The sequence below is a fragment of the Ambystoma mexicanum genome, chromosome 2p (assembly GCF_040938575.1).
Source record: "Ambystoma mexicanum isolate Mex_15411 chromosome 2p, UKY_AmexF1_1, whole genome shotgun sequence".
Taxonomy (NCBI): domain Eukaryota; kingdom Metazoa; phylum Chordata; class Amphibia; order Caudata; family Ambystomatidae; genus Ambystoma; species Ambystoma mexicanum.
Window position 1 is genome coordinate 293,225,654 of NC_090923.1, and position 26,211 is coordinate 293,251,864.

Below are 26,211 nucleotides of genomic sequence, written 5' to 3' on the forward strand. Positions count from 1 at the left end.
AAGATAGGGTCAGAGAAGAGGTGAGGAAGCGCAAAGAATGTAATGACGATATCGAACATAAGCGAAGACAGAGAGCACGCGATCTTGAATATCTGGGGAGAGAGGTTAAAAAAACCTGCTCCAGTAGTAGATTGGGAAGACATCGAATAATTATTTCCTGCGTACGATTCAGTACCAGGCACGTCTAGGACAAATATTGAAGATGACTTCGACACCAGAAGCATCGGAGAAACGATCGATAGAATATATGATGAAATGGGGCTAGAACAGACACCCCAAGGGGAGGGGAAAGACGAGCATCTGGAAAGCACTCAGCTGTGTGACACTGAGGAGCACACTTGAAGTAGTGGATAGATTAGAAATAAGCAGGAGCACGAGAAGTTGCGTGAATTGGGGACAGACAATGTCCGACTCGGAAAGGGAAGAGCGTGAAGAAAACGAAGAAGGGAGGCGAAGTGAAAGGCGACTCCCAAGGGAAAAGGAAATAAGATGGTCAGACGGTCAGACGCTAGTGAATCTGCACCAAGAGCATCAGAGGTTGCCACGCAGCCTGACCGATATGAAGAAGTATCTCACGGTCAGAGGGGGGTGTCTTCGCCACCTTATGTAGAAAGACTAAGGACATTGCCAGGTAGACGGCAATGCACGAATATTATCCCTGTCGCTTTCCAATTTCCGCTACTAGAGAAGGGGGGAGTAAGACCACAATATATTCCATGGCCACACATGGATTGAGAACATTTGAAAAAACAAGCTTCCAATGCTGACATTGGGAGCTGAAAAATGGATACATGAGTTAGAAAAAATGACAGGAGGCAACATGCTAGCTAAAGGGGACATCAAAGGTCTCCTGATTGCCATACTTGGTGAGAGAGCAGACGATGTGTGGGCACGAGCGGGCTACCCTGGCATAACCACAATTAATACTGCACATCACGGAGCGCCATTTAACAATTGTAGAGCTGCAGTATGGAAAGAGTTACGAGTACTTTACCCAGATAGTTCCGATATGGGAGCTATAATGACTCAAAAAATGAAGGAGTCTGAAGATCTGTTGATTTATATACAGAATTTCCAAGACGCGTGGGTGCTCGAAACACATGAATCCTGGACGAAATCTATGCCTGTGTTTTACCATATATTGTGCCAAGGGTTGCCAAAGCCGGTGCAAAAACAACTCAAGAAATTGGTGGGAATCAAAGCCAAACCTTGGGCAGAAATACGGTTGACCATCGCACAATATTGTAGACTGTGTCAAGAAAAGAATCGCAAAAAGGAAGCGACTCGTAAGGGTGAGGAAGCGAAGTTGGTGCAAAAGAAATTGTCAAAGTATGCTCTTGAGGGAGCCATGATAACTAGCACAGCTAAATCAGGCATGCGGCAGGTGGCTAATCCACAGCAAGATAATCAGGGCAATACGGGATTCTATCCCAGGGAAAGAGGATTTAGGGGAAGAGGATGGCAGCGCAATCAGGGAGGTTTCCAAAATACTCAAGGAGGCTTTCAAAATATGCAAAATGGTAACCAAGAGATGTCAAATGGGCAAATGGTCCGACCACCACCAGTTTGTTGGCTTTGTGGAATGACAGGGCATTTTGCATGCACATGCAGAAGTCAAGACGATGCAGAACATCCAAGGAACAGGAGCAGGCATGATAAATCCACCTGCAGTTTTACAGCAGGGTGGTGCACATAATCACACGGTGCAACAACAAGCACAAGGAGCGCAGCAAGGGGTGAAACCACAAAGCATGGGGACATTTCCACAAGGACAATCCCAACAGGCACCGCTGCAACTATCACAGACCATGAACCCTGGAATGGGAGGTAACAATGGGAATGGGGGAAATCCACCAGCACACGGTGAGCCAAATTTATATATAAGTTAGGACAGCTCACTGGGAACCCTGATGTGCTCTAGCCTATCAGTGACACCAGGCCCTCATAGGGAACCTAGGGTGGATGTTGTTATAGGGGGTAAAGACTATTCCTTCCTAGTTGACACAGGTGCGACATGCTCGTGCATACATGAAGGCAGATTTTCCTTGTCCAGCGAGACAATAGATACTCAGAGTTTTACAGGAGCTCACAGTCGAGTTCCCTTTACAAATACACTCCCAGTCTCCATAGGAGAGTGCGAAATGAATGTACCTTTATTATATTCACGTCAGACCCTAGTAAATATTTTGGGTCGAGACTTAATGACAAAGTTAAACGTGACAATTTCATTCACGGAGGAGGGCATAGTATGCTCCACTCAAGGAATGGACTATTCAAATGTATGCAAATGGTTAGAGCATACTCAGGACACATAGCCATGAGGGCCATACCATTAGAGCCAGAAATCTTCGCATATGGCATGCGTGTGCAGACAGGATCATGAGAACCCCTGATGAGTTTTTATTCAGACCAAGAATACCTATGCACGAGGAGGAGGGACAAGTATTCCCCTTGATGATACACACAGCTGCATGTGAGGGAAAGTGGTCTTGGTTGACGGTTACGGTGATGAAGGCAGACAATGGTGCGTGATAATTGCCATTGAAGAAGGATATTGAGTGGCTGACGTCACCGATGACGATCTGTTTGAGGGACAGGCAGAATTGGGAGAGACAATGGTGGAAGTAAGTCTCACCTTTTGGGTAAAGATGATTAAAAGAGAAGTACCTCAGAGAATGATGTTGGCACTAAAACGTCCTGAATATATTGATGACGATATAGGTAAAGTGCCTGTCTCAGTGTGGTCTACCGGACCCTATGATGTGGGTCTCTTGAAGGGGGTTGGAGAAGTAAGGATTAAACTGAAACCAGGAGCAATTCTACCAAGAGCACGACAATATCCCATGTCCGGAGAGGCAGATGAAGGGATTTTTAAGACAATTTCTGCCATGATGGATCAAGGCATCTTAGTGATGTCAGAGTCACCAAGTAATACGTCAGTGTATCCTGTCAAAAAATCAAAGGGTGGTTCTTGGCGTTTAATTCAGGATTTACGCCCAATAAATGATATTGTTGAGGCCGAGTTCCCTCTAATCCCTAACCCTTTTACAATATTATGCAATATACCCATTGAGGCAAAATATTTCACGGTGATTGACTTGAAAAATGCATTTTTCTCAATCCTGTTGCACCGTGACTCACAAGATCTGACGTCATTCACGTTCAGACAAATGCGTCTGAAAAACACGAGGCTGCCACAGGGGTACTGTGAGTCCCCTTCTATTTTCTACAGAGTCCTGCAGATGGACTTAAGCAATATTGCAGTAAAAAGTGTCGTATTTCAGTATGTAGATGACATCCTAATCTGCAGCACAACAGAAGAGCAATGAAGGCACAATTCTATTCAACTATTGACTATAGTGGTTTAGAAAGGATATAAGGTTGACAAGGAAAAGTTACAATATTCCCAACAGGAAGTGCTGTACATAGGCCAGCTGATCTCACATGAAGGAAAGAAAGTGACCCCAGAAAAGGCTGAAGCCATATTGAACACGGCTAAGCCACACACGATGAAGCAGATGCAGAGCTTTTTAGGCCTATGCAACTATGCCAATGCATGGGTCTTTGACTAATGCTCTTACACTAAGCCTTTACTTAAGGCCCTAAAGAAGGCACAAGTGACAAAAGAAAAGATCGAATGGTCTGAGGCCATGGAGAAAGGATTTGCTGAACCCAAAAGAGCTATTTGCACAGCTCCAGTTCTGGGGATCCCCAATTATGAAGAGGAATTTTACTTCTTTTCAAACACAAATGGCAGCGTCATGACAGCAGTGCTCGCTCACATAACCTCATTGGGGTACAAGCCCCTGGCTTATTACAGTGGGAATCTGGACCCAGTAATGAGAGGCCACTTCCCATGCGAACAAAGTTTAGCTGCCGCAGCATTTGCCATAGAGAGGGCGACAACCGTTGTAATGGGATGCTCAATGACATTGTACGTCGAGCACTCATTATTTGCTATTCTAGAGAAACCAAAGGGCACATTGACATCACAGAGAGCTTCTGCTTATGAAGTTATCATATCGAATCCCTCGATTAAAATAGTCTGATGTAAAATAGTGAACCCAGCGATGTTCATAGCAGAGCCAGTTACTGAGGGAGAGCCCATACATGACCGCGCAAATTATGAAGAATTCTATGATGAAATTCCCAGGGTGAAAGAAAATGCCTTGGCAGGAGGAGAGATTGTCTTTATTGACGGGTCTGCAAGGATCGATCAAAATGATGGACAAAGATATGCAGGCATCGATTTGGTGAAAAACATAGTGAATGGAGAATTTCGAGTACTTGTTAGTGCGCGAATACCATCTCATTATTCAGCAAAGGCTGCAGAATTATTGGCATTGATACTCGCCATTGAGAATCACGCAGACCAGAAGTAACGGTGTACAGTGACTCCGCCTATGTGATGTCAACAGTGCACGCAGGCTTAGCGTGCTGGAAAAGGAGGGGCTACCTCAGAGAAGACAGCACACAAGTGCAGCACGCAGGCTTATTGGACAGGCTGATTAAGGCACCACAGCTCCCAGTGGGCATAACGGTCGTGAAATGCGCCACCCATACCAAGGGGACAGATTTTGTCTCACGCGGAAACCAAGCAGCAGACATGGAAGCCAAGCGTATGGCATCCAAAAGTGAGACGATTATGGAAGTGGAACTTGCCTGTACCAATAAAAGAATGTTGATTGCACGAACAACACCTGAAGCCTATAACAATCTTGGGCAAACGCAGTTAATGGAACTCCAAGGGGAGACACCACAGGAAGAGAAGGACCTGTGGAAATATCGAGGGTGTTCTTTAAACCCCTCTGACAGCTTCTTGCAACAAGACAGCATTGGTAAACCAATAATATCTGTAGCCCTACTAAAAATAGCGCTGGAGCAATTACATTACCCGGTGCATGTGACAAAGGAGAATCTAGCAGCAAAGCTCATGGAAGACTGGTTCATACCGAATTTAGCAGAGCATGTTGCATTTTCTATGGTGAACTTCATAATCTGCCAGCAATTCACAGCTGGGCACACATTAAAGGTAATGAGAGGAGTCATCCCCAGGCCAAATGGGCCTTTTCAGCACTTGCAAGTCGATTACATCGACATGATTGAAGTATGCAACGGGTACAGATACTTAATTGTTGTGGTGTGTCCATTCTCTAGATGGATAGTGGCAGGTCCATGTACACACCCAAACGCTACCTGTGCAGCAACATTTTTAGTGAGGGAATTGTTCCCAAGGTGGGGTGTATGTGAAGTCATGAGATCAGATAATGGCCCTCACTTTGTTAATTCAATATTTGAGCAGAACATCCTGCTGCTTGGTATAAAGCACAAGTTCTCATCGGCTTATCATCCACAAGGTAATGGGATCTGTGAAAAGATCAACGGCTTGTTAAAGGAGAGTATAGCCAAGATGAAACTTTCTCTAAAGAGGGGATGGTTTCACTGCCTTCCACTGGCACTGTATGCACTTCGGAACCAACCAGGCTCCGACCATCATCTTACGCCACACGAGATAGCCACAGGAAGAAGAATGAGAACTCCCCTAACACCCCAAGTTAAAGCTAGATGTGATGCCCCGTCAACAGGAGAGGTTTTAGGGTCTGAAATGCAAAACTATCTGAACTGCATGACATCTTGCCTTACTTTAATTTCAGACCAGCTGCAGCGAAGACAATAAAGGTGCAGCGCAGCACAAACCACCGAAAGAGACACTGCATCAGACTCAGTTCAAGGTCTACGTGTTCCACATGTCTTCCCTGGAGACGCCGTCTTCATGAGAAACCATACAAGGAAAAGGTGGGATGAGCCAAGATTCAACGGTCCTTTTATCGTAGAGGACTGCACACCGTCCGCTGTGAAGCTACAGGGCAGGAGAGCATGGATTTTTCTCGGTGACATCAAACCCTACATCAGAGAAGGCCCCCTACCTGCACCCCAACAAGAGGAAGCAACGAGCGACGGGAAGAGCCACAGCATGTGCAGACGAGATCAATGACGAGGAAGAAGGACACATGACCAGCAAAGTAAAGACAAATAACTTTTTGCAAAGTTGTGGTTTAATTCGGACACTTCCTATAAGCAAAAAAGGGAATAAGGACATAAAAACGGACATTCTGTGCATCCTAGTTGCAGGGTGAAGAAGGAAATAGCACGTATAAACCACAACATATTCTGTTGATTTGAACTTTGAACTGAGGCACAGTTAAGCCTTGATGAGAAAAAGACTATGCCAAATTTTGACTGAGGATATTTACATAGGAAGCAAATACAGTATCCATATTCATTCAGTACCGAGACCTTATTTCGATTCACTTATGGTGTCCCACAGTAGAGACATCACAAAGGACCTAGTCACCTATTTTGACTTAGTACTGAGGTTATACCCGTCACTGGTAGGGAGGCTCACCAGTGTCACAGACTTTTTACAAGATCCTGAGAACGAAAAGACAATAAGACAGCCCCTCACTGTCATTGCCGAACAACTCATCCTACTCCCTGAGTATAGTGAGAAAGAATCAAATGATCCAAACGCAGGCAGAAATAAATGAGCTTGTCAATGCACTGTTCTTTCGCATAATCGACGAACAACATTTTGGAAGAACAACAGACACACTCACGTTTCTTCGAGACCCGGCAAACACTGAACATTTAAGCAATCCTTTAAATAAGATCGTCATTTTAGTCACACTCCATGCGACCGGACAGTGCAGACATTGTTTACACAATGAAAAAACATATAATCCTGAACCCAGCAAGACAGGACAGATGTCCCTGTCACCAGAAGAGAGCAGATTGGCGCACAATGTCCTTTTTCGCCTAGTCACTGACTTTCCAGAGCTGATGGGGAGACCTATCGAGGTTGACGTCCTCGCCTTCATCAGAGATCCAGCTAATGTTGCACAGATGGGAATGCTCCTGCATGGAGTCATACTCCAAATGGAACTTTTCAGCCATAAGAGAGATTATCTGAGGAGATTTTAAAAAGGCCTTCCGCCGAGGGACAGATCAAAGGAGCAAGAACTTCACTTGTTATACTTGTTGTTATTTTCTCCCTATTTCTTTATACGGATCAGTGTCCAATATGTCCTCAGGACTGAAGCAGATTTGATGGGTGGAGTGGGAGCTTACCTACTTTGAACATGCACAGTAAATAGACTTACTGAAGTATTATTTTATTTGATTTTTTCCCCTAAGTCTAGCAAAGGAACTTCATCCTGAAATAAGAGACAATGGGTCTCATTATGACCCTGGCGGAAGACCATGGTGCTATTAGCACCATGGTCCATGCCGGTAAGTTACTGACTCCGCCATGGAGAAAGGGGGGATTACCACCCCATTACAAGGTTGGCGGGGCGGTAATTCTCCCTTCCTCCATGGCCCTTGCCCATTCCCATTTTTGCCCCATAGGGCTCAATGGGAATGGGGAAGGCGCTAAGTACGGTGCTGCAAATTGCGGCACCGTAATTAGCACCAAGGTCCCTTTGCGGGTCCCTACTTTAACGGCTGGTCTACACCAGCCGTTAAGGTCGGGTCCCGCATAGGGACCTCGTAATTAGGCGCTAATAGGTTAACGGCGCTGCAACATTTTACGGCGCCGTAAACCCATTAGCGCCTGGGTCGTAATGAGGCCCAATTTGTCATTCACAAGAAGGGGACACTTGTGAAGCACCTGACATTCATAACGATAAAATCTGAAAGACCATATTGGTTAAGGAAATATAATAAATTTGACATTTTGGCAAATGATCGAGATGGGGGTCCAGAGCTGCAACCTGGTCCTCCCACAAGCAGAGAGGCACCCTCACTTCTCTGGAAGGAAATTCTGTCGCCTAACACATAGAACCATAATTTACTTATGCATCATATTTGTCATTATTTTTCTGTCATTAACGATCAGAACTGCATTCTTTATTGGTGCACGAAGCGTTCCAATTTCAGTGCACCCACCTGATGATACACGCATGAAACCCACAAAAGCACCCAGACCTTATATAGTCATTCCAGACCCTAGAAAATCTGATGGTAGAGTAAATTAACTTGAAATGAACGTGATTAATAGTGATATATACACACACTTATGGTAACGAATGAGCAGGAAAGCCGGAAACAGGGTCGGCATGAAATGCATGAAGAAAAAACACTGACAACTACATGCACACACACACTGAATGCACATGAAACAGGCCTAGTATCAATTACTGCAGAACCACAATTGAAAGCAGCAGAGAAGATGAGACTGCCATAAAAACCTTCACAGAAGATAAAATGGGAAAACAAGAAGGATTAAGAGAAAGACCAACAGAAGCAGTCATATCGAAACCCTTGAGAAAACAGAAGCGGCCTCAGAGAAACTCTCTGGAAGAATGCAACTGATAGTAGACTCATTATTCCCATACATAGCCAGAGCGAGGAAACTACAAGATGAAATGAAGTACAAAACAGCAGAGACTGTATTGACAAGCACACATGTTCCAACACCAGGGACAAGTACCAGTCCTGAGATGCAACCAGACACTGGACCGGCGTCAGGCTGGTGATTGGTAAGGGCATTTATAAATAGCAGGAAAAGAATGCAAGAAGAGAAGGCGAGAACTGCAAAACTTCCACCTACCCCCTTGTTACAGATGAATAGACCTGCACCATGGACCAGGATACCTGAAGATCCTCCAGAAAGAAAAAGCCATACAGAGGCATTCAGAGATGTAGTTATAGCGAACTACAGGAAAACCTTAAGAAGCATACATGAAGATGACAATGAACTAAATGACTACCTGGATAGCACAGCACATCTGGGAAACAGCATTTGGTACCAGCACATGAAAGAAGTTGGAAGACAAAATTCGGAAGGAGAATGCTCTGTTTGTGCACTTCTACCGTACAGCATGGGGAAGTCCAAGATCTTCGTAGTTGTAGAAATTGATGTCCTGACAGCACACTGTCTCTCACACATAGCAATGTGCATTACCAGAGGCCAGTTCATGGGAAATGATGCCTCATTGATATGGGCAACTGAGACAGCTTATCCAGATGAAGATGATTATGTTCAAGACATTAAGACGAGAAACAGAGCTCACACTAGGAATCCTGCTATCAGAGAAGCCTGGAGTTAAAGGAGCAGGAATAACATGGGAAGTGAACCCAAAACTAAATGTCCAAGGAAAAACTCCAGAAGAGGCTCAAAATTGGAAAAACAGAGGCCAAATGCAGATTTGGGGAACAGTGCTTTCACCAGACGGATGGGAAAAAGGAGGTGTGATCTGCAGAGCATGGATGGTCCTCGGAGCCTGCAAGGAGGCAATTGAAAACTCACAAAGACTTGGCAAAGCACTATGGCCTAAACTTACAAAATTACTAACACTGGTCGAAGACAGAGGAGGAACCTTGCAGATAGTGCCACTAGAAAGTCCGAAATTGTGCTTCAGGAACAATGGCACAAGAAAAATGGGGGAGAATCAAAACTGCGGACACATTTTTGAGGCTCCAGGAATGACTCATGGGACTGCAGTGATCATGGATCATTATTGGGCATGTGGACCCAAAGCATACATCAGACTGCCGAAAAACTGGGGAGGTATTTGCACAATAGTGAACGTCCACATTCCAGCGTTAGTAATCCCAAAAGGTTACCTGAATATTGACAGTTTTCCGAAAGCAGATGCTCACCTGAGGAAGAAGAGATCTGTGGAACTGATAACCTAAATGAAGAGAGAAAATTACTTCTCTGCTAAATTAGAAGAAGCATTTCATGCAATCCCATATGAACACAGGCTGTTCAGCCTCACCTCAGCAGTGTTCACAACGATCTTCATGCAAAGAATCCAAGTTGGAGTAAATACTAAATGGTTGCAGATAACCAGATGGGAGTTACTGCAAACCATCAACATGACAATAAAAGGATTCAATGCAATCAAGGAAGAGTTAAGAGCCATCCGGCTCATGACTCTCCAGAACAGATATGTACTTGACATGATCACAGCTATGGTGGAGGAGTTTGTGCAAAAATCGGAGAATCGTGTTGCACATTTATACCTTCTCACGACGAAGAAAATGGAACTCTAACAGAAGCTATAGGAATGCTGACGAAGCTACAGAACCATTTGATCGATGAAATTGATGAAATTGACGATGGCAGCTGGTTTGGATCACTATTTTCATGGATCCCACAATGGGTGGCAGACATATTCAAGTTCCTAGGAGCCCTGCTATTGATGATATTACTAGAATTTTGTGTCATCAAAATAATAATCTTGCAATGCCAGAAAACTGCGAAGAAAGCCATAGGGATGAAGATCATGATTGATGTCAAACCAGGATGGAAGCCCAGAGATCTGACTGATGAAGAAATAACAGACTGTGTGAAGGCTAGCAAGCATGCACCAGAAGGTACACAGTTTCTTTATCGCAGAAATTATGAAGGAAAATGGATTTACTGCAGCCCAAATGGACAATGTCAGCTGATGACATGGAACAAAGACGAACATGTAAGGACAGCAGGAAGCCTGAAAGGAGTGATAAAAATATGGACTCCAAAGAGACATTTCTTCAAACCATCATGTACAAACCCAGAAGAGGAAGAAGGAATGAACACAGAAGATGAAGTGAAGATGCATACAGATGAACCAAGTAAGATTAAACCAAAAGAGGAAGCGGAATTGGTCGATGATTCGACAGAGTGGGGAGTGTAGAGGAGGTCCCAAATAAAGCCTGCACTCCAGTCGCCCATTTTGAAGTACCAGGAACATTCACACTGAGATATGTGACATATGATGAGCAAATAAACCAGCAGAGAGCCGCAGTAGGGCTCGGCCCAGTGCCTATCAGGAGAACAACACCTGTTGAAGTACCGATACCTAGAAAACCATGGACAGTAAGGTATCCATTGATAAAACCCAACCAGCAAGTAAGATGAAATGAAGATAGCCTAAACACTGTCCCGAAAGAAACTCAAAAGGCCTTAATGGAAGATGAATGTTGACATCATGAGGGCCCGGACTAACGTGCAGAACCAAAAAAGGACAGAAAGAGATGAAACGCCATGAATAAGGATATCGTGAACCTAGAAGGAGAGACGATGTTGAAATATAATGACATTTAAGCTATAAAGCAGGATGAAGCAATTCAACCAGCTAATGCCTGTACATATGCTTGAAACCGCAAGAAAGCTAAGAAAACAGCACGGCTTGCTATGCTTAGTAGAAGATAGAATGTGGCAAGCGCCACCTATACATATCTACCTCAATGAAGCACATTATACAAGTGCGAGTCCATTTTACACAAAAGCAGAATTAACTCAGGTTACTAGAGGCCAAACAGGACAGGATTCTTATTCCAGCTAAAACGAGAAGAGATGGCTGAATCGAAACTCAGCAGAAGCAACGTGAGCCAGGAGGAGCCAAGGTCAGACCAATAGAAGCAGTGAACAGTAGCTTCGCGGAATCAAAACTTAAGAACAGAATAGCCTATCTCAGGAAGGTCGAGATAAGGAGACGTAGGCAGGTGGCAAGCTGAATAAGAATTAAATGCACAAATTGAAGTATACTAGGCAGATTCATGGTGTGAGCAACACGTGACCATCCGAGAAAGAAGAAGCAAAGGTTCACACCTATGCCTGGCTGTCGCCCAGATAGAGATATCATACATTTTCCTGACAAGAAGATACAGTTTCTAGGCCACCGACAGCCAACTAATTGACACAGCCACTAAAGTAATGATTGATTGAAGGGAGGCTGGGTGAATCTTGTGGCACCCTGCACCTGGCCAACCACTGTGTGCTGCTAAGTAAAGTGGAGATTTATGCATGGGGTTGAAGCCAACCCAATCACAATGGACCAAATAATGTAGGCTCCTATAGATAGTAGAACCAATGGGGCGTCATACTCTTAGTGGTGTCTACAAGAGTAATGTTAGAAGGAAGGGCTTAGACGCCCACCTGATAGTGTTTATCCAATCCTCTCAATCCGTTACCATATACAGATATAGTACCTATAGTAAAGTTACATTTTCCTAACCAATAGAATTGCATGTTAACTTTTGAGCGTTACACGTCGATGATGACGAGTTTTGGGTATAAATGTTACTGTTTGTATGAAGTTCACAGGAGTTGAAGCGAGACAGACTATCGCATCACTGTTGATTTCCATGTTTCCCCATTTTTTGTACTTTTCATTAAACGGACTCCCGTTTGCCAAACCATTGAGTTGTCCTTATTGATTGGTGTTGGAGTAATATACCTGCACCCCCGTCCATCTCAAAGGTGCAGCTATCTCGTCTTAAAGTACTGCGGAGCAAACCCTGACTCTATGGGCCGGCTGGGGGTCTCCCTAGCACACCAGTGTTAGCATTTTGGGGGAGTTTTGATGGTATTTCTGGCATACCGGTGCCGCCATTTCCGGGATGCCGGAATGCATGTGCACGCCAACACAGAATGAGCCAGTTTCCGGCATCACGGGCTGCCAGACACGTTGGCACCGGCATGCCGGAAAAGGATATTCCATACCGGCAACCTTGTAATGAGGCCCATTGTCTTGAGAGGAAATGGTCACAATGTAATTGATATAAATACACCCCTTTCTGTGTGCAATGCTATAGCTTTGCAAGAAGAGCCTATTGACAAAGGAGAAGTGTCAGCAATACCACAGTTCCACAAGAATATCAATGCTAAGCGTAGAGAAATACAGGCTGTGTGGAGAAGCCACACAAAGCTGTTGCAGAAGAATTGACAGACACAAGTTTGTTTGGAAAACCAGTGTTTGGACGCAGAGAAGTTAAGCAATTTGTTTCGCCAACGAAATTAAAGATTATGTCAAATACAAAAATAGGACCACTCATGGTAAAATGTATATCAGAAGCATAAATTGCCTGATGAAGATTTTATTGACAGAGTTTAGCTAATTTTTAGGTAACTTAAAGAGTTGGAAAATGTACACATTGATTGCTAATAACTGCACGGCAAAGGAGGATTATATCAGACTATGGGCCTCATTATGAGCATGCAGGTAATGAAAAAAGGATGGCAGAATGGTAATACTGGGTTCGAGTACCGGTCCAGGCCATTACGAGCTTTCAAACCTGGCATTACCACCACCGCCTGTACCGTTCACCTACTTACCAGCATGCACACATCCACACGCCTTTGACGGCGTCGATACCGGGATGCCGCTAACAGGAGGACATCACGAGTAAGGCGGGCATGCACCTACCAGCACCCGAAGGCAGTAAATAGGGTCTGGACAATGGCGCTACTACAGGCATTGTAGATCACCCGTAAATAGCAACCTGCTGTGTGACCAATTGCCACAAGTGCACACAATCACCACAGGTGGAGGCAATGGAGCCTGTCCCAGCACAAAAGGAGCACACCCACACACCTCACCCCTTACAACACCAAAATGATCCCACTTGCTGTTGCAATCCTTGTGCTGGAGGACATGCCTGTACTGCTACACCAGCAACAACAACTACAACTACAACTACAACAAGAGGTAGCACTGAGGAGGCGCAGGAGGAGAAGGAGGGTGAGACAGGCCCAGAAAGTCCCACCAGTGCAACCAGTGGTACCACGTAGGCAGCCACCGATCCCTTGCATCAGAGCCAGTCCATTTAACCTAACCCCTGTGCAGATCCACATCCTGTACCGGTTGGACTGGGACACCATCACCTCCATAGTGAACATGATACACAACGACATTGTCAGCCTGATAGAAATCCACACTGCCACCCTCGTCTACTGAAGGTAGTGCCTGTGCTTTTTTTCACGCATGCTGACCAAAGTGCTGGATGCCCTCCTGAAGCATGCAGGCAAACACATATCCCTACCACGGACTGGCCAGGAGCTCGCTGACACGAAAGTCGGCTTTAATGCACTCGCATGCATTCCCAATTGCGTCGGTGCCCTCGACTGCATCCATGTAGAATTGGTGGTCCCTCATGCCATTGAGGTGGTGTACTGCAATTGTAAGCAATACCACTCCATCAATGTGCAGATGGTATGTGACTCCAGCAAGATGATCACACATTGTTGTGCCCGATATCCCGGATCCACACATGATGCCATGGTGCTGTGGAACTCCACGCTACCCCGCTACATGGAGCGACATGCTGGACAACGTGCCTGGCTGCTTGGTAAATTGCCTGACAGGCCCATGGCAGTGCAGTGGGGGGGTGAGACTGGAGGGGGCGCATAATCCACCTGGGTGAGATTGGGGGCGTGCATACTCCACCTGGGTGAGATTGGGGGGCTGGACGCATACTCCACCTGGGTGAGATTGGGGGGGGGACACATACTCCACCTGGGTGAGATTTGGTGGTGAGTGGACAATGTACATACAGCGAAACACTGTAGCCCTCAACATCCCAACCTGAACATGACACATCAATGCCATACATAAGACCAATGCTGCACAGCAATGACAATATGCCAGACATACAAGCAGGCCACCATGGGAATGTCAAGCGATGGATGACAGAACATGATCACACCTGTGGCAATGCCACTATTGGGAATACATACAGATTACCCCACATCACCAAAATAAGTGTTTAAACATTGTTCGGCATCCACAGTACATCTGCATCAGCATGCAAGTGAACGCCCTGCATCATCTGGATAACGCAATCCACACCAGCAGAACATATTACCTTACACATTGCATCAAATGAACCTGTGCACACGAATCCAGGGACAGGTGCATGTGAACACCGAATAGCTGCAGCCATGGTAGTGATAAATAAGGTGTCAGGTCTGATATCGACTAACACATACCTCATTGTGCCCGCATGAAGGTGATGGTGGCTATCCCTTGAAGCCGTGGCTACTTACCACTGTACGGAACCCGCAGAACAGGCACGAAGAGGAGTACAATCGGGTTCATACCCATACCCATGTTGTGATCGAGCAGACCTTTGGCCTGTTGAAGGCCGGTTCCGCTGTCTCAGCAGGTCTGGTGGACCACTCCATTACGGGCCTGAGAAGGTGGCAAAGATCACCATGGTCTGTGCCATGCTGCACAAGATGTGAATCCAGATAAACGTACCAATGCCACCTGACATTGGCCTGCATGCACAGGTGAGAAGGAGGAGGATGATGATGATCGAGGAGGAGCAGCACCCCTGCCAGTTCGCAATGCACAGGATGGCCTTGCTGTGCGCCAATCACTGATTGACAATTTCTTATGAACCACAGGGATACTGATGGGTCTGTGTTAGTACTGCACTGGGCACTGGGATTGTGTGGATATGGACACAGGGTGTGTGGGGAGTTGGGCACTGTGCACTGTCATGAATTCAAAAAAAAAAAAATGAAATGAACAATGTCCAGTAATGATATGATTTTTAACACAACGGGTGTATTGGAAAATTAACAATATAGTGCTAGAACCCTACACCTCACACACACACTCCCCCCCGCCCCCATCCCCAACATCCCCAATGCCCCATACCCCCCCAATACCCAATACCCCATACCCCCCCAATACCCCATACCCCCAATACCCCATACCCCCAAAAACCCATACCCGCATCACCCCATACCCCCAACACCCAAAACACCCCCAACACCCAAAACACCCCCAACACCACATCCCCCACACCCATTGACATCCCACACATGATGTGTCATTCATGAGTTTTGCAAGGTGGCAGTTAGCACCTGCAGGGTGGTCCTGCTACTTCCAGCCTCTCTTTGGATCTGGGGTCAGCATATCCGTTTGGCGTGTGCTGCGCCTGGTCATGCGCACAGGACTTGAGGGAGTCCAGCTGGCAGGTGTGGTGGATGGGGTGGAGGTTGATGGGTGTGGGACTACCGGTGCAGTTGGTTGCTGCTGCATATTCCCTACGATCCTGCCAAGGACCTGTGTAACTGTAGCTAAGCTGTCTCTGATCACTATGGTGTTGGCATTCATGGCAGTGATGGAAGTCGCATTTGCCTCCCGAATTTCACGGCGGGACAGTTCTCCCTCTGCCACATACTGGCTGACCAGCTCAATTAGACTGTCGTGCTGGGCCTCAACCCTTGTGAGGCGGGCCTCCATGTCTGTGGGGGCTGTGGAGGTGGAAGGTGCAGTGGCAGGGTGGCCCAATGCTCGACTGCCCTCAGATGTGGTGGACAGATGTGGACTGCCCAGTAATATGGCATGTTCTAGCATGGGGCATACTGATGTGCCCTGGGCGAAGGGCAGGGGGGTGGGCTGGGAACTGGGTGTAGGCGGACACACTACATGGATGTTGTTGTCCATTTCATGGAATTCCTCAGCTGGGCCCTCCAAGTGGCTGAGGGGGCCAATGGCTGCTACCTCCCCTATAGAACTGGTGGCAGCAGACTGCGTTCCATCCCCTGTGCCTCTGCAAGTGTTGCAGTCTCTGTAGTGGCAGTGTCATCAGCTGGTGTAGTGTCCTCCTCTGCTGGCCTGGGCTGTACTGCTGCCCTGGGTTGTACTCTGGGTCTTGGTGCTGCCCTGGAGGTGGAAGGCGCAGTGCCTTCTTGTCTGGCCCTGGATCCCTTTGAGGATGTCGAGGCCCTTGGGGCAGGGTCCTGGACTTCACTTTCTGCGTCTGTGCTTGTGGGGGAACAAGAGATGCAAGGCATCAGTGATGCTGTTTCATACAAGATGCATGATTTGATGCTGTTCAGTATTTCATGTTTCATGCATTGCATTCTTGTAGTGTGGGATGTACTGACGCACTAGTCTCTGCCCTGCAACATCACTGTGCACTAGGGGCACCAGAATCAGCAAAATGGCCGCAAGAAGCCCTATGTGCGCTAAACCTATGAAAATTGCGCAGTGAAACCGGAAAGGATGGCTGTCAATCTACATTGCCTATGTCAGTGGTGGAACAGGAAAACACACTGCTGAAACCTGTCATTGGGCTGCCCGCAGAGTGAAAATGGAAACTTCATGAAAGGCAGTGCTTTATGGCAAGGAAACACATAGGTGCTCTGAAATCCTTTTTTTCCTTGGTTGCTGAAACTGCAAAATATTGGTTCCAAGCATCAGAAAATATCCAACATCCTTGCTGGGTGTTACCCATCACCTTATTTAAGGAATCCACATAAGCACACAATGTCAGGAGAAGCAGAATCCATCATAAGAATATCCACATTAAAAAGTGTGCTTGTCTGTGAAAATCTGTAAAATATGGGCACAGTACCGTCGGCCGCCTGTGTGACAGTTGTCATTTAATTACACTGGAAGCTTAAACTTGTGCAGTTAAAATCAAATGGTTGGAATTAAGTGACTTGGCATCAAAAGCAATATAGGTTGCAACTATTTAATCTCTATGGTTAAAAGACTGGAATTAGAGATTTACTTGCCTGTTGTGAAAATTATAAATTTATTTTCAACTAAGAAAAATTTAACAATTGACTTTTAAGTAAATCTGATGCAAGCCAAAGAACTTCAAAGCAAATTCCACAGTTGCCCCAACAAAAGGCATCTCTCCTGCTTCTCATCAAAGCCCAGGAACTCCCAGTCAGGTGTTAATGAAGAGGAGAGGGGATTTTGCTCTGCTGCTCCTGGGAGAGACAAAGGGCTTCCTTGGCTGAAAAGAATATGAAGATGCAAGTGTCAACAGAAACTCCTGCCAGAGGAAAGAGGCGGGGATTGCTCTTGAGCCACCAAAACTTGGGGGGCGGGACAGACAGTGTTGTATATTCTGAAAGCACAGAATAGTATATTTTTGAAAAGGACTGACACAGAACTGTGCGAAATGGTAAAAACTGTAAAAATACAGCATTGTTAATGTGAAATGTCTGGTCACGTTTTAAAAGTACTCAGAACTCTGTGCTATGTTCAGGGACATGACTACATAATTTGTGGTTTTGAGGCAACTGTGGTGATGCCAGAAACATGCAACTTCATATGATTAAGCCCAGATATCATGCGCACATATGTGTAAAATTGGGGCTAAATCTGACATTGGGTACCAGACCAAAAGTGCGAAAAATTGCCAAATCTAGACCCAAGCTCGCACCATGACGTGGCTCGGATGAATACTTGCTCCAACAAATATCTGATATAAATATTCTATTGGTATCAAGTTTGTAAATTGTAAATATATCTTGTATGAAAAATAGATTTCCTGTGCAGAAACAAGGGGGAGGTTTTTCCCTGGACCATAAAACACACTGTCATGATGAAACCCTGTTTTCGTCTGAAATCAGGGGAGAGGAAAGACCCTAACCAATAGAATACCAGGGGGTGTGCCTAGTAGAGTTCAGCATACCCACCCCTTTAGAAAATACATAAATAGAGATAGCTTAGGACCTAGAGACACACAGACACATTTTACCCACCATCCGATTTCTAGCAGAGCACTTTGCAAGAGAAATCCATATTGCAGACTCCAGACTCCAGAACTTTGAAAGCAGAAAGGCCCACTTCCAAAGCTGAACCCTTCCCAGCTTGGCCTTTAAAAATCCAGAAACCAGATTTTACCCCAGCTCTCTAAGGGGAACCCAAGAACAGCCTTGCTCAAAATTATTGCCAGAATTCAAAGATCCAAACCAGTAGACCCGTGCTGTGACCAGATAGGTGCGAACCAGAACCCATCAGATCCAGTCCAATCCCACCGTGCAGTGTCCAGAGTGCCCTGCTGATTGCAGAACCAGAGCACCTTGAGTCCAGTCCGGTGTGCTAGCAGAATTCCAGTCCAGAAATCGTTGACCAGATCCCTGACGGGTCCATTCCAAACATTGATAGTGAGTATCCTTAGCATAGGATTGACCCTAGCACATGTATTATCCATAAGTCATCCTATCCAAACCCATTCTCTTATTTCCCGAACTGCATTGTTAGAATCTTTTGTCTTACCAGAATTCCAGTCCAGAAATCGTTGACCAGATCCTGACGGGTCCATTTCAAACATTGGTAGTGAATATCCTTAGCATAGGATTGTCCCTAGCATATGTATTATCCATAAGTCATCCTATCCAAACCCATTCTCTTATTTCCCAAACTGCATTGTTAGCATATTTTGTCTTATCTGAACTCTTTCTCTTACCCTATAGTCCTTTGTAATAGTAGTGTTAAAATCATCTTTGCGTTAATATATTTTCTGAAGAAAGGTGAGCGTCTCGGCAGGCCAAATCAACCAGTGATATCCTGGGCTGGTGGGTGCGCTGTTGTGTAGTTTGCCGCTTCATAGTCTACCCCTGGTGTAAAGAAATCTTGTTTGTCATTTTAAAAAGCTCATCTTTCTTTTACAAATTTTGACTCTTTCTGAAAAACGACCTCCACAAAAACCTTCATAACTTCGTCACCGTGTATGCTAGAAACGAAATTTAAGTGTCTACTTGAAGCTGCAATCACGCGTGCGGAAAAGTTTGCCGCACATTTTTTCGTTTTGGCTCAAATCTATCATGTGTGAAATAGCTGTTTATTGCATCTGACCTCAGAATTAAGTTTTCAAGCTGCTAGTTATTCAATAATCATTGCTAGTGTTGGTCTGAAACCATACAAAGCAGCTCCCACTAGTATTGAAACCATTTTAGTGAATTAAATCTATTTTCAGTGTTTTTACCATTCATGCAAAGCCAACTTTAAAACCGTTTTGACAAGTTTGCAATCATTCCTGTTTCTCTCTCTGTGTTGCTGGGGGAAATTGGGATTGATACTATTTTGTTGAATTCTGTATTCCTGAAACCTGTTTACCCTACATCCATCTCTTTATATTGTATATTGGGGGGATTGAGTAGTGTGCAGGGGGAAAGAGTAATCACATTGCCTTTTTGATTGACACCCAAAAGTATTATTCTATGCCGCATTATTTTTTCTATCATTACTCCGTGTGATTAAAGAGATTCATTGTGACATCACCCCATTGGTGATCATTGTATAATCATTCAAGTAGTGTGATATGTATATTGTGAAATACCTACATTAAATATTTTTAACTTTGCAAAACAGCCTGCTTCCTGGTTCAGTGTGACCGGGGGGGGGGGGATTCAAAGAGAAGGGCGTGATATAAGGGTACATCATTCAGAAATAAAAGAACTTATAGACATAAATAAATAATTAAGGGTTTCAATTGTGCATCCCATGCTAGGCATTGACTTAAGTGAAGTGCCAGGTTGAAATCACTTACAGTAGGTGTGACACACAGGGTACTTTCAAGGGGGGGGGGGCATATTGGCATACGCCGTCGGCTCTCGATTCTGTACTGATGTGTACTAGGTGGCATACCATTGTATTGCGGTTTACGTGATGTGTGATTGATCCCTGTGTGTTGGGTGTCTGTTGGTAATGGGATTGGCACGCAGCATGCATTTCAATGTGGCAGGGTTTGGGCCACCATCTGGACATGGATCTGTATATGTGTGTGTGATGGCCCATGCATTGGCTTGGTTAACTTTCACATCTGTTGTGCTGTGTCAGGCTTTGGTTCTCTGGGGTTTGTGGGGACACTCACCTCCATCTCCCGATGACGGCACACCTGTCTCTGTCATGATGTCCAGGTCCAAGGCGCAGGAGCGACGCAATACCAACCACCCCCACTGTGGTCAAGGATCCCGCAAGTCAAGGCTTATACAGACTTCCTTGACCAGAGCAGGGAAGGAGGGTTAGGGTCTCGATGTTTGGATAGGTAGGGGGAAGTTAGGAAAACTGGATTGAGGATGAGGTAGAGGTTGTGGTTAGGACAGGGGAATTTAGGGAAGGGTTGATTGTTGCACTCTTTTGTTCAGGTGTCCTTGGCACAAGTTAGCTGTTCTTTCACATAAACACCATATTGCACATAAGTATGCCCCTCACTGGCTAATCCTACGTCATTATATTTATACATAGATCAGACAATACAACTTGGTATGCAGACTTAGCTCTGGTCTTTAGTGTCGTGTCCGTGTTAGGGCGGTCAAGTCCTATGGCAAGTCCGTGAAGTTCACACAGCTGTCCAAGCTAAAAGAAAGGACAAATATTAGTGTATGCCCTCAGGGTTTGTAAGCATTCATACTCATGCCACACTCACATGCATACAACACAATATGCTTAACGTTCCTCCATCAGGGTGCGGTACCGTGTGTGGGTGGTTGCGTCAGAAATAAGTAAAAATGCACCAAGATTCACTATTGGCTACAAGTGGTTTTTCTCCAGACCCTTGCCTGCGTAACCGTTTCTTCCTCTATTTCTCCCGTGCAGTCTTTCCCCAGACCCTCGCAAGCACACGTGTGCTAAAAAGTATGGTGCCACTAGTGTTTTCGCCTCACGAGCCTTTTTCCAGGTTTCCAGGAGGTGGAGACACCCCAAAGGTTATGCAGAGCTTTGAACATGTTACTTCCCCAGCCAAAATGCTAGTCGCGCACTACGGCACCAAACATACGCCCACTTATCTTAACTCGGAGGTGCAGGGGCTGTGGATGGGCGAACTATGGCCCCCTGCATTTTCCCCACGTTCCCATTAGGTTCTGAAGCAGGCAGGCACTTATCTTGCAAAGGCAAGGGGGCGGGCTGCTGCTCGGGTGGGGCTGGGCCCCTTACGTGTGATTTTCCAGGAGCTCTGGTGCACAAGTTCTCACGTGATGAAATCTCAAGCGCAAGCCCTGTGCCTTGGGTTCTGCGCATGCACGTTGGTGTGCCACACCCGGCCTGGCTCCTGATTGGTCCGGATTTGCCCAGAGCATGCTGGGATTTGTGGTTATCCAACGCCTGTTGCTGGGCAATGTCGTTTTTTAGTGCTGCTTTCCTGCACATAGGGCAAAGTAGTCTTTAGTATGGCTGCAATTTCTTGGGAAGTTTTTGTACAGCAGACCCAGACATTACAACCCCCCACAACACACCTATGTTTGTCTTGCCTTTGTGTTTTTCTACCCCTATCCCTGACAATCTCCATTTCTCCAATGCCCTCAATGGATTCCATGTTGATCATAGTGCTGCACGTCTCCTCCCATCGCTTCAATTTGGTGGTTGAGTGGTCCCCGCTGCCTTTAGCCATGGCCTCCCTGTGGTTTGCGGATAGTATGTTTCATACCCGGAAATGTCGATCGTCCCACCGTTTTTTGCAGTCTTTCACAGTGCGGGGCGTGGTTCCACCGCTGTCAACTTCCATGCCATCTCTTCCATATTTGTTTTTGTTTCGCAATTGGGCTTCGCGTTTCAAGTTATTGGCAAATACCTCATCCGCATGGCTGCCAGCGTATCCGCCAGCATGTTGAGCTTCTCGTCGGTGAAGAGCTTCTTGCGCAAGCGGGGGGTGGACTTACGAGTTGCCTTTGACATGATGGGTTGTTTGGGCCTGCTTTCCACTCTGTAGCACTGCTGTGTTAAGAGGATTGCAAAGGATTGTGATTTTTAAGATGGCCGCCAGCGCATTTCCCGTTCCGGCGCAATGACATTACTTCCAGGTCCGGTATCACAAACCAGGTAGTTTGCATGATGGTATTGCCGGGTCTGTTATTAAGGGGTTGCTCTTGGGCGGAGGCGGTATCGGCGGGTCCCGTGATGGCGCTATCGGAGGTTTGGGGGGCATTTAGCGGCATGACGGTGCAGCCATTATTGGCATGGGGGTTCGTGTGTGCTCGCGCTCTCGTAATCAGCCGCTATTGGCGGCGTCGAGGGTGCACAGATGCGCTAATGACACCATGCCGGTAATGACTGCGTTTTTTCCATGATTCTCATAATGAGGCCCTATATGTGTATAACCTCAGGAACAAGAGATGTCCAGATGAGCGTCGTATTGTCGTTTCCATTGATCTAGATTCTTAAGCATGGAAGAGTCACGAGTTCCTTTCTATAAAAGGCAGCCACCATGTATTAAATCAATCTCTCTCGCGATGCACTTTAAAGCTACAGGTAAATGTCTTTCTTCTGAAAAGTGCTCTTCAATCAGCTAACGTTTTTTTTAATCACTCTAGCCATAGTGATTACACTAATTGTTTGAATAGTCCCTCTCGTTGTGATTATCTTTCAGTCAGATTATATGAAACTTTGAAAATATTGATTTCACCTATAAGAGAGACCACTGCACAGGTTCACTCATCAAGTTATATTCACTCCATGGAACCATGGAAGTACAGCAATTGACACATCGGGTACTTGCCTTATTTAGTTAGGTGTCCTGTGTAGTGAAAAATAATGATTTATGTGCATCCACATGTTAAAATGTATGAGATATGTATCTTTGCATTTACTGCCCTGAAGAAGAAGATGAGGATGTTTGTCGTAACTAGCCACAGTCCTGGTGACATTCACTGAGGCTAGTGTCTAGTTTAAATTGCATTGTAGTGTGTTACACATAAGCTAGTAGGCACTTGGTTTACTTGCAATACTCATCACTTTTGGCTAGATGAAGCACATTAGCACTTTGCAATTTACTGATGCAGTTACCAATTTTAGCGACCAACTCAGGTTTTACTGATGTACTAGGTAGTGAATATATTCATGCCTTTGTATTCAGTATTGTTCACTATGATTGTTTAATATTTTCATATCGTTTTTGTTTTTTGTTTCTTGCCTCCTTTCAAAACAGACTCTCCGAAATTGAAGCTAACATGTCCTTAGAGGAATTATCTTTCAAATTTCCTACGCATGGAGAGGCGAGAGAGCGCCACAAGAAAGGCAGCAAACAAAGCGAGGACATGGATCAAGGTGGAAACAACAGTTTGGTATTCCCCTCAATTCCCCCGGCTGAGACAAACCAGAATTTTGCAGAAAATACTTCACCTATTAACTCAGTTGCAAACAACTCAATTGATCCTTCAGACTCTAGTTTGGACGAGTCTGATTGGGGCAATCAAAGCAGAGAGGTTTTCCCCCCTCTATGGACGGTCGGTTTTGAAATTCAAAGATCCATCACAGCGTCTCATACGATTTTCTTAACCCCATTTACAAAGTTATCCGAGGCCATCAATGAAACCATGCGAGATCAGGGAATCCTGATTGCATCGCTGTAAGTCAAACTGGGGGCCTTGGAAAACTCAGCAACCAAAGTCGAATCCTGTTTGGACAAAGAAGCAGAAACATCAGCCCAATGGTGGAATCAACTCTGTGATCTAGCTCATAGTGAGAGACATCTGATAAGTCCACCCTAATGGAGGTGCTTTTTTTGGAAGACTGCCGTTGGATGAGGTCTCAGTGCAAAGCTGATCTAAGAACAGCTCTCCTCTCTTTCCCAAAAGAGATTTTGCCAAACATTCAAAAGCCAGAAGAGGCCATCACAGCAAATAATTTGATTCCAGTGAAAATGGATAAAAAAAAGAAGGAAACATTTTCAAGCTTGCAGCAACTACAAATCTGAAGTCAAAGAAAAACTCAGCGAAAGAAGTATTCCTCACCTTGGAGGAGAAACGAAAAACGGTGAACCAACCGACACCCAGAGCCCACTGCAGCACTCAAATACCATTCGAAAGGCTAGCTGTCAAGCAAGAAAAGCCAAAAAAAGACACCTTGAAAATCCAGCTGGAAAGAGTAATTGAGGAGGGCAGGACTCCCATTATAAATAGGAACAATGTTTTGAAGCTATTCCAACACATTTCAGGCTTAAGATGTGTTTCTTCTGATGACATTAAGATTGTGGAATTTGCCTCCGAGCAAACAAATGATTGGATGATCCTCCATGTAGCTTCGTGAGAAATAAAGGATGCAATTCTCAACCAGAGTGAAAAAATGCTGCCCCTTGGCTTTGACATGAGAATCTATCAAACCAGGGAGCCCAACACCGAATCGACGGTGAGACAGAATTTCCAAATGAAAAGCACAAGTGGCAAGTCTATTGACAAAGCAGCCGCCTTATTGGGACGAAAGAGGACACCCACAGCCAGACAGGGGGAAACCTCTAGATCAGCAATTAAGAGGTTTTTACCCCAACAGAAGAAGTGCGGGAACCCAGAAGTCAACAAAACACGACACGCAATAGTCCAAGATGAGACTTTAACTAATCTCTGTTCACCGGGAAAAAACAGGAGAAGGTTTTCGCCATAGAAAAAAACAACTTGAAAAAAGTCAAATTTACAGTGAATAACTCCCAAAAAAATGGTAAAACAGCTGATTCAGAAGGGTGTGACAAATGGGAATGGCTGGCCGAAGTCCTTGGCCAGAAGGCTGCGGAATAGACTTACCACAAAAAGGTCCCCCAAGCAACCTGGTTCGCATCTTGGAACACTAGGGGATTCACTCCCCTTTTTACAGATGAAATGAAGACCTTAAATAAATATGATGTCATCTCTATACAAGAGACTTGGCTCAGGAATGTTCCATCATGTAAAGGGTATGAAGCTTTCCTAAATCCCGCAGGAAAGGGGATGCTGGGAGGATCCTATTCGGGGTTGCTAACACTAATAAAGGTAGATTCGGAATTGGAAGTGCTTGCTCACCTAACTCCGAAACCCATACGTGCAAGCCTTAAAGTTGGTAAAGAAAACTCTTGGGTCACAGGAAAATATACTCCTGTTCAATGTTTACTGGAGAGTGAACTCAAATAAAGAAATTGACTTCGTCTGAACCGTATGTGAAGTGATAGATCTGATGACGACAGATCGGGTCACATTTTTAAAGATCATTTGTGGAGATCTCAACGTTCACTTGCTAGATGAAGAGGGTTACCCAAAAGAAGAGAACAAGTTAGTAGGAAGGGCCCTAGAAATTGGTACAAGAGATTTTCACATGTTGAACGGACAGACAGAGGGAGATTTGCCGTGGAAGTGCCCGTGGGGAAGTGGGATGAAAACATCTTGTTTGGACTACTACTTTGTCTCTGGTAATTTAAAATACAGAATCAGGAGCCTTGAAATAAAATAGCAAGAGGCGAGTAATTATGACCTGATTTCCATGGCTCTCGTGATCCAGGGTCCTCAGATTGTGAGCGATGTCATGGGATCAGTGAAAGTATACTGGGCCAAAAATATGCTAAAGCTGGGAAAGAAGGAGGTCTTAATGATCAATGGACAGTTTAAAGAGGCAGTGAAGGCCGATAACACCCAAGTAGAGTACAACGGGTTTGATAAAGATTTCACCAAAATTGGGAACAATGGCACAAAGAAAGGTACATCCACAGACACGCTTATGATCTCATGGTCATTAAGGAAAAAAAAAGCCATTCGAAATGACCTGAGAGCCATTAAGGATAAAAATCAGCCGGCTTGGATAGAATTGAGGCGACAACGGAAACAGAAGTACAAAAATTACCTCAAATATCAACGATTGCAATCAGATGCAGACCAAATGATGAAGGCTACAGGACAAAAGAACTCCAGAAGCTTCTGGGAATTGTTAAATAATGGAGAGAAGA